This window comes from Leptopilina boulardi, unplaced genomic scaffold (assembly GCF_019393585.1).
Source record: "Leptopilina boulardi isolate dan_hultmark-lab unplaced genomic scaffold, ZJU_Lbou_2.1 LbouV2_310, whole genome shotgun sequence".
NCBI lineage: Eukaryota > Metazoa > Arthropoda > Insecta > Hymenoptera > Figitidae > Leptopilina > Leptopilina boulardi.
In genome coordinates this window covers 331,439-343,972 of record NW_026137875.1, presented here as the reverse complement: position 1 = coordinate 343,972, position 12,534 = coordinate 331,439, and the positions used below count along the sequence as shown (strand labels likewise).

The window sequence follows — 12,534 nt, the reverse complement described above, 5'->3', positions numbered from 1 at the left end:
AAATAAAATCTCATTTAACCCTCTGCCGCTTTTTTTAAAGCACATATACTATTTATTTTAATAAAAACTGTCATATTATTTAAATGGTGCATGCATCATTTAAAGTGTTATATATTTAAAGTAGTGTCTCTTCTTCCACTGAAAAAGTATTTGTCTCGTAAATTCAGAGAAAATAATCTATAGACATGCAGATAACTATATAGACAGAGTAGAGGAGACAGCGAATCGAGATGATGAGCTCCTCGAGCGAATGAATTTGCGCACCAGATGCATTTCATAGAACGTAAAAAGAGATTAACGGGTCCTCGAGGAGTTCTCTGGATGTCGACTTTTAAACCTCTTTGTCAAAATTATAATTTTTTAAAAATTAAATTCAAGATAATCATGCAAATAAGTATATATATATATATAACTTTCGAAATGAGCATTTCGCTCCTCGAACCAGTTTTCATTCATTTTCATTTTAATTAATCCCAGATTGTTCTCCAACAAACCTGTCGACGTTCAGTTCACGTTTATATCTGTCCACGGCTGATCTGATCTGACTTTTGATTTTATATCAACAACATCATCATCATCATCATCATCATCATCATCATCCAAATGTAAATTCTTTAAATTGAACACTTTTTGAAATATTTCTTTCAATTATATATCCTTGCGTCTAATTGTTCACATTTATTACATTAAAAAATATATTAATAACATTTGAATATTTAATGTAATTAGTGGAAATTATTTGTTTAATCGTAACAATTTTTTAAAAATATATTTAATGGCGAATATAAAATATATATTCTTTTTTAAGCTAAATTCCGCATGTATTTAGTTAATAATGTATAATATCCGTTTTAATGGATATTTTTTCTTTTCTGTTGCAATAGTTATCAGTTTAATTATTTTATTTTTCGTCGTTATATGAACCGATTCTTTCTTAAATTATTTATATTACAATGCTAAAATTATATTTTCGGATAAATAATAATTCAATTATAAAGAATTTGAATTAGAATTAATTTAGTGACGCATGATTATGTTCTAAAAATAATTAGTTATAATTTTCATTTTATAAAATTTCATTTGTTATAATTATTTTTGAGCCGAATTTTTATTTGTTCGAATTAGTATTTTTGCAGAATTTTCATCAAAACAATTTTCAATATTACAGAATTTTTATATAACCGAAAATTCCCTTCACAGAATTTTTATTTGCTCGAATTTTCATTTACAACATAATAGGCATTTTAAAGAATTTTTATTGGGTAGAATTTCATTGCATAGAATTTTCATTTTATTCTTTCAGATGAATTTTCATTTGTTCGAATTATTATTTTTGATATAATTTCCACATAACCGATTTTTCATATATATACTACAGAATTTTTACTTAACTAAGAATTTTTAAAACATAATCATGCGTCCCTTAATTTTTATGGATTCTTTCAAATAGAAATTGTATTAATAAATAACATATAAAAATACTTGAATATGAAAATTTGATTTATAATCTATTTATTATAAATTCTTCTATAAAGGAAATATTAATGCGATACAAAATAATTCGTTGTCGATTTTAATTATTTTGCATATATAGCAAAAAGCAAATTATATATATATATAGTTAAATATAATGTTATATAATTAAATCGCAAATCAATAATGTTATGTTCGCAGGACGTTATTAGTATAGACAATGGGAAAAATCACATATATCGTTAAATCGAAAGATGTTTTGTTGAATGAACAATATAACAATATATATATAGTAATTTGCAGCAATATAATAAAAGATTTAAGACATATTTGGTGAGAGATTTCTAAATATAAATAAAAGGGGTCATTATATATTTTTGTCGTCTGCGTCGATGACGTCATAAAGAATTGAGAGGGATCAATCGGGAGTCAAGTTGTGATAATTGCGACAATCATGACGATGCCTACCAATCAACAGTTTAATTTTCATTCTCAAACATTCCCTCATTTTAAATCCCAAGTGAAACGAGTTGGGAATTTCTTAGCGAGAAACTCATTGACTTAAAGAAAGATTTTACTGCAGTTATATTGGCATTGCAACTAAAAATTTCCCAAAGGGTATATATATTTATAATACCTGTAGTGCGATTCTGCAAAGAATCTCCTCAACAATCACAATTGTAATTACGCACTTGACGTGTATTATATATATATTTTTCTCCCATCGTTATATCCCACGACGACGCTTTTCTGTACGTAAAGAAATTTATATATTTTCTTGAACAATGAAACTTTATATATATATTTATTTCCGGTTTTAATAATGTATCAATAAAAAAAATTAAGTATTTAATTTGTATCCATTTATTTGTTTTTATTAAACAGTGATAAAATAACATATAAATTTTTTTTTTTGCCACAAAGCGCCGAAAGGTGAAGAAATTAAATTGTTAGCACGCAAAAGAGAAAAGAGATTAATTTTTTCGCGAGTCGAGATTTATGGTCGTGTAATGAAATTTATTTTCGCGTTTCGTCTCCACTGCATTTCTGATTTGCATAGGTGGGATTCAGATTAACAGTAAAGAGAGAGAGGAGAGAAAGAGATAGAAATACTGTATGGGAGAAAATTGCGGGAAGCAAATATCAGAGAGGTGGAGAGAAAAAAAAAAAAAGAGATGACGAAGATGGAAGAAATTAATCGCAACATCTCTGACACTCTCTCGGTTGGTCGCTTGTTGAAATCCTTTTGGCTGGTATTTGCACATCCTCCTCTTCTCTTTTATTTCTTCGGCAACTGCGGCGCTTGCGTTCCTCTCTCTCTCTCTCTCTCTCTCTCTCTCTCTCTCTCTCTCTCTCTCTCTCTCTCTCTCTCTCTCACTCCCTCCGCCGAAAATATCTACCATCCATCTTTTCCCTTGAAATTTAAATACACTTTTCAAACAACACCCTGACTGGATATTTTTTTGTTTGCACATTTTTTTCGTTTACATCTCTCAAATGCTTTATGGTGTAGATTGAATTTCCATTTTTTCGCCTGATCCGAATCCGCACAGTAAATCACACTTTTTTCTGTCATCCAAACATCTATTTTAATCAATGCTTCGATTTGCTTTGTTCCTGACTCTTTTATATATCTGATATACGACAAACTAGAACGCGCATGGTACACGTATATATGTATACATCATGATTTATTTATATATATATATATAACATTTCGTCGCCAACAATTCCAGTAGTTGTACTAACCATGTCAAAAACATTGTTTAACAACAAACATAACCTCAAAAGACAAAATACCGAAAACAGGTTTAAATGATGATAACTTCAAAAATTAAGGTCATATGTCAAAAACATAGGTTAAAGACGAACATAACCTTAAAAATCAAGGTCATATGTCAAAAACATAGGTTAAAGATGAACATAACCTCAAAAATCAAGGTCATATGTCAAAAACATATAGGCTAAAAACAAACATAACCTCAAAAGGCAAAATACCGAAAACAGGTTTAAATGATGGTAACTTTAAAAATCAAGGTCATATGTCAAAAACATAGGTTAAAGACGAACATAACCTCAAAAATCAAGGTCATATGTCAAAAACATATAGGCTAAAAACAAACATAACCTCAAAAGGCAAAATACCAAAAACAGGTTTAAATGATGATAACTTCAAAAATCAAGGTCATATGTCAAAAACATAGGTTAAAGACGAACATAACCTTAAAAATCAAGGTCATATGTCAAAAACATAGGTTAAAGACACACATAACCTTAAAAATCAAGGTCATATGTCAAAAAAATAGGTTAAAAATGAACATAACCTCAAAATTCATATTAGAAAAAGATAAATATTTCAGTGCTCCTTGTTATTACGTGCTTAAATCACACTAATTGAGGTTAGTTTTTCGTTTTATTTTGACAGCTAAAATGGCTGAAAGTACTTTATCAATAAAAGTCGTATGTCCGTATAAAATATTTTTTTTTAAATCAAACTATATAACAATATTTAATGCCAATAAATAGAAATTGATAAAAAAAAATCAAATTTTTAGTTACTTTAAAAAAAAAAAATTTCTTCCTCGAAAGTGACTTAAAAATAGTCCTTGAATAAATTACATATGTGAATGATTTTTATTAACGTATTATCAAGGATAAAAATATACGTTTAGATCAATTATACTCGAAAAACAACTATCAATAAAGAATCGATTAAAGAAGTTGATGAACCGCGACCTATAATACATATATAGCGGAAAGTTTTCTATATATATATATATATATAAATTGGTTTTTATCCTTCGTTCTTTAATTTGATCAAATGTTATCAATTACAGATCATAAAAATTACAATTCGTTCAAGAACACTGCGATTATTTTCATGCGACGAAGCCTTTAAAATATATAGGAAATTTTATATGTTTCTCAAAGGAGAAAGTCTATATACAGAGGAAGTGCTTTGAAAGTTTATTCCGTTTAATGTGTCCTTAAATTTATGATTATATATGAGACCTAATATAATACACGATTTCCATATATCGTAAACTTTAATTTAAAATTATTTATAAAGGTATTAAATTACTTTCAATATAAGTATATAAACATTAAAAATTATTTTTTTTTTTTCTGGAAAAAATCAATTTTTTTATACACGCCAATATATAGAATAAAAAATTATTATTGTCTCTTTCAAATAAATTTCATTTGGTTCAAATAAATTTTATTTCGTTCTAAATAAATTTTATTTGATTCAAAGGAAAATTTATTTAGTTTAAATATATAAATTTTACTGGGTTCAAAGAAATTACTTTTGGTTCGAATTAATTTTATTTAATTCAAAAAAAAAAAAAATTCTATTTAATTCAAATAAAAAATGTCATTTTTGTATCAAATAAATAGTTATTTAGTAAACTGAGGCAAATATTTTTTCATTTATTAATTCAAATAATGCTTCGAATAACAAATTTCACTCGATGTATAATATACCTATATACATATATTTTGAGAAGATTTAAAATTTTAATCTTAATGTACTCTAAAAGAAAAAGAAAATAGAATTTTTTTATTATACACATAAATAAAACATATATTCTTTTAAAACAGGAAATCATTTAGATCATTTTAAGTATACAGAAATAAAAAAATATATACGGTTTTCTTTTGTCAATAAAAGTAGAAAAAAAAACGGGAATACGAGTTTAGTATAAATTTAAACAAACTTCAAGTACTCATAGTAATAAAAATGTGCACTTTAAACGCGTGAAATAGGATAATTTAGAAAAATATTCGAAAAACAGAAAATAGGTATGAGGATGAAAAAAAATGGGTCGCACGTAAAAATTGATTCTTGGAATATTAACAAAAAGAATTCACTGACGCTTTTTTTGATTGACTTATTATTATTGGTGAATCGACTCCAAAGTTATATGTATATATATATATATGTATACGATAATAATTGCTGCCGTGTGAGACATCAAAATTCTCAGTATACTTATTTGTAATTCACTATGGATTGGATAATGTAACTTAAATGATTCATTTAGGGCCATTCCTGCATTTTATAGATTCTTCATTCCCCAGCATTTCACAAGCTTCCATATGATTCATATATATCTGTACTATATAATTTAACCTTAGTGAATTTCGTTTTAAAAAAAAAACTTAAAATATGAGAACTATTATATATTTCTCACAATTAATATATAAAAAATCCATTTCTTTGATAAATTTTTTCATTTTTGCTTCCTCTGGAGGAAGCTATGTAGTCCTTCAAATTATGAAATTATTAGAAATGCACCAAACAAATTTTTTTCTATTTATAAATGTCATATATAAGTCCCTGATCAATTGTCCGGATGTATGTATGTGTGTGTGTATGTGTGTGTGTGTGGATCCATTTTTTTGTGAACACGATAACTTTAATACGTTTTAACGGATTTGGCTAAAATTTGGTACGTATATTTGTCACATCAATATCTCAAAATGGACACAATGATTTTAGAAAATACCCACAAAAAAAATTTTTTTGGCATTTTTTCAAAAAAATCGATTTTAATCGAAAAAATTTATTGAAAGCAAAATTAAAGGCAATACATAGTAAAATCGTATTCCTCATATCAAGACGAATCGATTGGTATATATAAAGTTTATATTTCATTGAAATTTAAAGAATAAATTAAAAAATTCAAAATTCAAAAATTCATATTTTAGTTAAAAAAGTTTTTGTGAACACGATATCGTTAATACGTTTTAACGGATTTGGCTAAAATTCGGTATGTACATTTGTCACATTAATATCTCAAAATGAACACAACAATTTTAGAAAGTACCCCCTAAAAAAAAATGTTTTTTACCGTTTTATTGCTGTTATCGACTGATTCTGGTATATTCGCTTTTTCCGTTACAGCAGATTCCGGTTCAATCGTTTTAGTTTGAATTTGTTGAATTTGTTTATATAAAAAATTTGTTATAAATTCAAACACTGAAAAATTCAATTATTTATTGTAGATAATAATAAAAAACCTTTATTCAAAAATTAAATATTCAGAAATAAAAATTATAAACAGAAATTTAATATTGCTTCAAATGTAATGTTTTATTTTATTTACCCATGTTTTATTTTCAAGAAAAATCCTGTTGAAAAATCCTGAGCCGAATTTTTTAATAGTAATATAATTTGATTTTATAATATTATTATTATTTTATTTTTTATTACTATTTTTTAATTTTTATAAATAAAGCATATTTGCCATTTACAATGTGCAGAAAAGGTTAAATGATTATACGTTGACAAACCGATTGTTTTTTTTTATCTTCTATCTATATATTTTTTTCAAAATTAAATTGTATTACTTCTTGTTTATTAAAAAATTAGGGTCAAGATTTTTCAAAAGGATTTTTGTTGAAAATAAAACATGGGTAAATAAAATAAAACATTACATTTATTATTACATTATTATTATCTACAATAAATAATTGAATTTTTCAGTGTTTGAATTTATAACAAATTTCTTTTATAAACAAATTCAACAAATTCAAACTAAAAAGATTGAACCGGAATCTGCTGTAACGGAAAAAGCGATTATACCGGAATCAGTCGATAACAGCAATAAAACGGTTGAAAGAGTGGAAAAGGTGGAAAAAGATATATTTTTTGAAATCATTTATCATATTTTAAAAATAATATGTATATAAATTATTAATTTATTGCTTCCTCCAAGAGGAAGCAAATCTTTTGCTTTGCGCAATGAGAAAGTAAAATGTTCATGAAATGAACATAAACTTCTTTTATAAAAAGGGACCCCCATCTTGTTATTATGGTTAATTAGAAAGTTAATTTGACTTAACTAAACAGTTTAATTAACCTATTTTGTTTGTCGCACAATTAACAATTTTAGTTAATTTAAATAAAAATTTGTTTTATTCCAATAAATGCATTAAAATTCAGTTAGTTAACAAAAAGAAAATTTTTATTTAAAGGTATTTGTTCCATTTAACTAAATCATATTGTCTTTGATTAAGCGTATTGTTTATAGTTAAAAATAATAATTTGGTTCATACAATAATGAATAAAATTTGTTTCATTTAACTAAAATTTATTTGGTTAATTCAATTAAAATTTGTTTGTTTCAAACAAATTTTTCACTAAGTGTAGAATTTATTTCTCTTTATGTATGAGCGATTGTATGAAATTTGATTTAATTGTTTTTTTATAAATTTGCATATGAGTCGCAAATTTTTAATTGTACCGAAAATAGTATATTGTTAACGAAGTCGGAAAATGTTCTTTCGTATACGTGGTGCACACAGTACATTGTGCAACACCAATTTAGAGAAAATACTTTTTATTAAGTGAATATATAACAAACTATACAATTAATGTTTGTATTTATAATAAAAAATATTTATTAAATTCATGAAATATGTCATAATTTCTATATAATTAGTTTTGTACAACAAATTCAATTGCCAATAGCGAGCAAAAGTCAAAGTTCTACAAAAATAAAGTCATAACGATTGATACAGACAGCGTACATATTTGTAAGTATCCTTTAAAGAACATTTCTGCACTAGTGCAGCAAAGTAATGTTTTGCGCCTACTTTACAAGCATATAAAGTAAATGCTTTTTTGTCCTACCTGCACGGAAAGTGTGTTATTTCGTGCACTTGAGGCGGTCGCAAAGTAAGTGATTCCCGCCCAGAGATGGGGTGAGCGGGCGCAAAGTACATTCGCGCCCGCTGACGTCATAGATGCGGGCGCAAAGTACATTCGCGCCCGCTGACGTCATAGAAGCGGGCGCAAAATACATTCGCGCCCGCACCATTAAAAAATGTATTGTTTTCATTTTTTGTGACATAATAAACATACATAGTATACGTAAACAACTACATGTAATTTACCTTAAGTATATTATCTTCCCAACCCTGATGGAACATTGAAACAAGCGGACTTGCATGCACTCAATAATACACTTTCCATGCAGACAGGACAAAAAATGTTGTTCGCAGCACGGGCGCAAAAGGTGATAGTGTCTCAGGCGAGATTATGAAGAAACCTCGGCGACCCTACGCACCCTCGGCTTCGCCTCGGGCGCTTCGGGTCCCCTTGGTTTCTCTAATCTCGCCTTCGCCACAATCACCTATTTTGCGCCCTTGATACGAAAATAACTATTCTTTAAGGTGTTGCACAAAATTATATTTTCTCAATTTTCTAATAAATAATCTCAGCTTCTATTTTAAGATAAATGCAAGGAATTTAATAATAATAATAATAATAATAATAATAATAATAATTATTATTATTATTATTATTATTGTTACGATGGTAAATATGTTTCTCCTATTAAGTATTTCATTAACCTAATCATATCTGATAAGGTAGAAATACCATCCTTACTATTATTATTATTATTATTATTATTATTATTATTATTATTATTATTATTATTATTATTATTATTAATTTATTTTATTTGATATTAGTCAAGTTACCGATTATTTGAACAAAATAATTTTTTTTTTAAATTTCTATACCTGCGCATATAGGAATAAGTTAAATATAAATTGACGGTGTTTAGAGGATTTCTTATAAAATACAATATTGAGATTGAAAATTTTACCAGACGTCAATCAATGTCTTACTGGTTTCCTTTATTTCGTTCAACTTCGAAATCGCTTCTATCGATTATGTGCAATAGCTGTGCGAATCATAATAATGGCTTCGGGCAGTATATATTTTTTTTTTGTTTATATGATATCCCATGAGATTCACCTGCAATCTTTAATATAATCAGTGAATATCAGTTGGCAGGCCAATTTTCATAAAATATTTTTACAGTCTTTAAATTTCCAAGAAATGAAAGAATCCACGATTTATATTTGTATTTTTCTCTCCTCTCCTCTCTCTCTCTCTCTCTCTCTCTCTCTCTCTCTCTCTCTCTCTCTCTCTCTCTCTCTCTCTCTCTCTCTCTATTAACGTATATGTTTAAATAATATTTAAATAATGTATGTATACATAAGAAACTTTTTTTTAAAGTAAGTAAAAATTTAACCTTTTGGCACGAATATTAACATTAACCAATAAGAAATTATCATGGAAATTGTGATTGGTTAATTTTTAAATTTAGCGCCAAAATCTTTCTTTCAGTTGTTTTCTCCGTCATTTGTAATTTCATGACAAAAATTTGAAATTGGACAATTTAAGAATTCTGTTAAATAACAATTCCTGCAAATAAAAATTCAGACAAATGAGAATTCTGTGAATTGAAAATTCTGGAATTTAAAAATTCGAATCACTTTAAAATTCTGTTAAATCAGAATTAGACTAAATTAGAATTTTTTTTATTGAATAAAGCAAAATTGTTTAGAATAAATATTTTATAAAATCAAAATTTTGAGAAATAAAAATTTGTTTAAAAATAACCTCTTAAACGCTAATTTGAAAAATTAAAATTCGTATAAATATGAGTTAAATTTATAAATAATTTTTGATTAGTTGATTTTTAAAATCGCGCAGAAATCATACTGTTGATTATTTGTTCGGACATTTGCAATTTCGGACAAATGAAAATTCTATCAATTGAAAATTCTGTTAAATGATTTTTCGGTTAAGTAAAAATTCGAAGAAATAAAAATTCTGTGAAGTCAATTTTCGGTTATATATAAAAATTGTGTAATGTAAATCAGTAATTTGTATATAACATAACCTTTAAAATTAACTATTAAATCAGTAGATTTTGTGGCCGCCGCCATATATTTATATTACTGATTCAATCAGTAATTGATATTTTACTAATTGAATCAGTAAATTTCTACTAATTGTCAGTTGCTCAATTCTCGCTATGGCAATTAGTAGATTTTTACTGCTAATCAGTAAAATATGACTGATTCAGATTTAGAGAGTAAAATATATAGACTTTATATATTAATCAATTTGTTTTAATGCGAGAAATCAGTTTTTTAGACAAAAAAATTATATTTACAGTGTAAACAAATGTTTGGTTAAAAAACGTATTTTCGCATTTTTGAAAAAGTGATATAAAAAAAAAAAAATTTGTGGATATTTTTGAAAAGCCTTGTGTCTGATTTTAGATATTGATGTCTCTAATAGTAAAATTTCAGGACAATCCATCCATATATTTTGTATCAGAAAAAATATATTTTAAGATATGTAAATTAAAAAATAAACTATATATGAAAAGATGTTCAGTTGGATGTCCTAAATAAATAAAATATAATTTTTGCTCAGAATTAATCTAAAAATAAAATCTTAACATTTTTTAATTCTATTTTTCAATAATAATTAAAACATAATATCGAACGTAGCTAAAATTCTCATTCACTTTAGTATGAGAATAAATTTTTTTTTAAAAAACTTTTCTACATGTACCACTTAAATGTCAATCTAATCAATCTATTTAAAAAAAAAAAACTCTGTTATTTTAGCGCTGAAAGTGTCAGAATATATCAAGTAACAAAAATAACGCTACGACCTAGTATATTTATTTTAACACTTCAAATTATTGAATACTATATTAGCGCAGATTATACATAGAGCAATTGAAATGTTTTTATTTTGTATTATACTTGTCAGAATATAAAAAAAAACTACATATATTATTTGAACAAGTAAAAATTCGCTCTACTTTAAACTACTCTACTCTACTTTTTTGAATATTTTTTTTTTTTTTGTAAATTATATATCTTTTCTATATAGAAAATTGCACAGAACGTAAATTATCATTCGTATGTTTTATTTTCTGTGTGAGCTGCGTTGAAAGTCCTCAATAGGTATATAAAAAAAAAAAAAAAATGGTGTTGAAAGTGGTTGGTTAGAAAATTTCTTGTCAGTTTTCTCTCCACCCCGTTTATGAACAAAAAAAAAAAAGAAAATAAAAAAAAAAAAATAAAAAATAATGAAAAATATATCTGATGGAAATCTAGAAACCTGTCTCTGTTAACGAGTCAGGCGCAAATCGTGCGTGCCGATTCATGGTGAATTTCCACCGTCTGATGGTTCTAGACAACCATCGACGACAACCGCGAAGCGGAGAATGCGGTAACATTGGGATTAGCCATTAACCGTGAAGTGGAGTGACAGTCGGTTCGCGACCCAAGCGCCGAGTGGACGCGGCGCGCGCGCTTTCCATCATCATCATATATATGTGTGTTGTGTATATATATATATATATATATGTAGAAAGTTTATTCAATTTTCAAATTTAAATTTGCGGTTTTCTTGGTGAATTTGAGATAAAAATTTCTCCTTTTTTTTCTCCTGTAAAAAAAAAGAAGAAAATAACTCCCATCATTATTTTGTTGTGTATATATAGTTATATGATAATTTACATCAAAACAATTTAGTGTACAGTGCTTCGGGTTTTTTTGTCATTTTGGAATTATATTCTTGTGAGTGTCACTACTATTGGATAATATTTATTTTCATAGAAAAATAAGGAGGAAATTTATAATATTGCATTCTACAAATATACGTAAATAAAATATTCATATATTGATTTAAAAAATTTAATTCATTTTAATTTCAAAATACTATTGCAAATTTTAACAATTGGAGAAAAGTATTTTTTACTTTTTAAAGAAATGTTATTATTTTATTTTGATTTCTGAATCAATTTTCTCTGATTCATATAAATTTTATTTCAATTCGAAAAATTTTTTCTTCATTCCGAGAAAAGTTTTATTTGAACCAAATATTGAATTATTTTGTATTAATTTTTTTTTTTTTTTTAGATATTTCAAACAAAATCACTATTGGTGAAAAAAAATACTTTTCAAAATTTTGTCACTTATAGAAATAAGGTTTTGTTAATTTAAAGAAATATAAATTTTTGTTTTATTGAGTTCAACATAAATTTTTCTTTGAAACGAAAAAATATTTTTTTTGATTCAAAAAAAAAAAATGTCTTTGATTCAAATAAATTTTCTTTGAATTCGAAAAATTTCTTCATTACTCAGAGAAAAGTTATATTTGATCCAAATAATTACAATTTTTTTTGTATTAACGCCATTTTTTGGTTATTTCAATTTTTATTTGATTCA

At 26.1% G+C, this 12,534-nt stretch overlaps 1 protein-coding gene across 2 annotated transcripts in view; it reads left to right on the top strand.

Moving 5' to 3' along the window:
• Nucleotides 1-12,534, top strand: part of LOC127283717 (uncharacterized) — a 189,354-nt gene that overhangs the window by 57,373 nt on the left and 119,447 nt on the right. The window contains exon 1 of one of the 2 annotated variants that reach the window (XM_051308749.1): nt 11,579-11,883. The exons of the other annotated variant lie outside the window; for it this stretch is intronic. The gene's annotated coding sequence lies outside the window, so the exon portion shown is untranslated. Of the gene's footprint in view, nt 1-11,578; nt 11,884-12,534 lie in introns of those variants that run through there. 2 annotated transcript variants of the gene reach the window in all.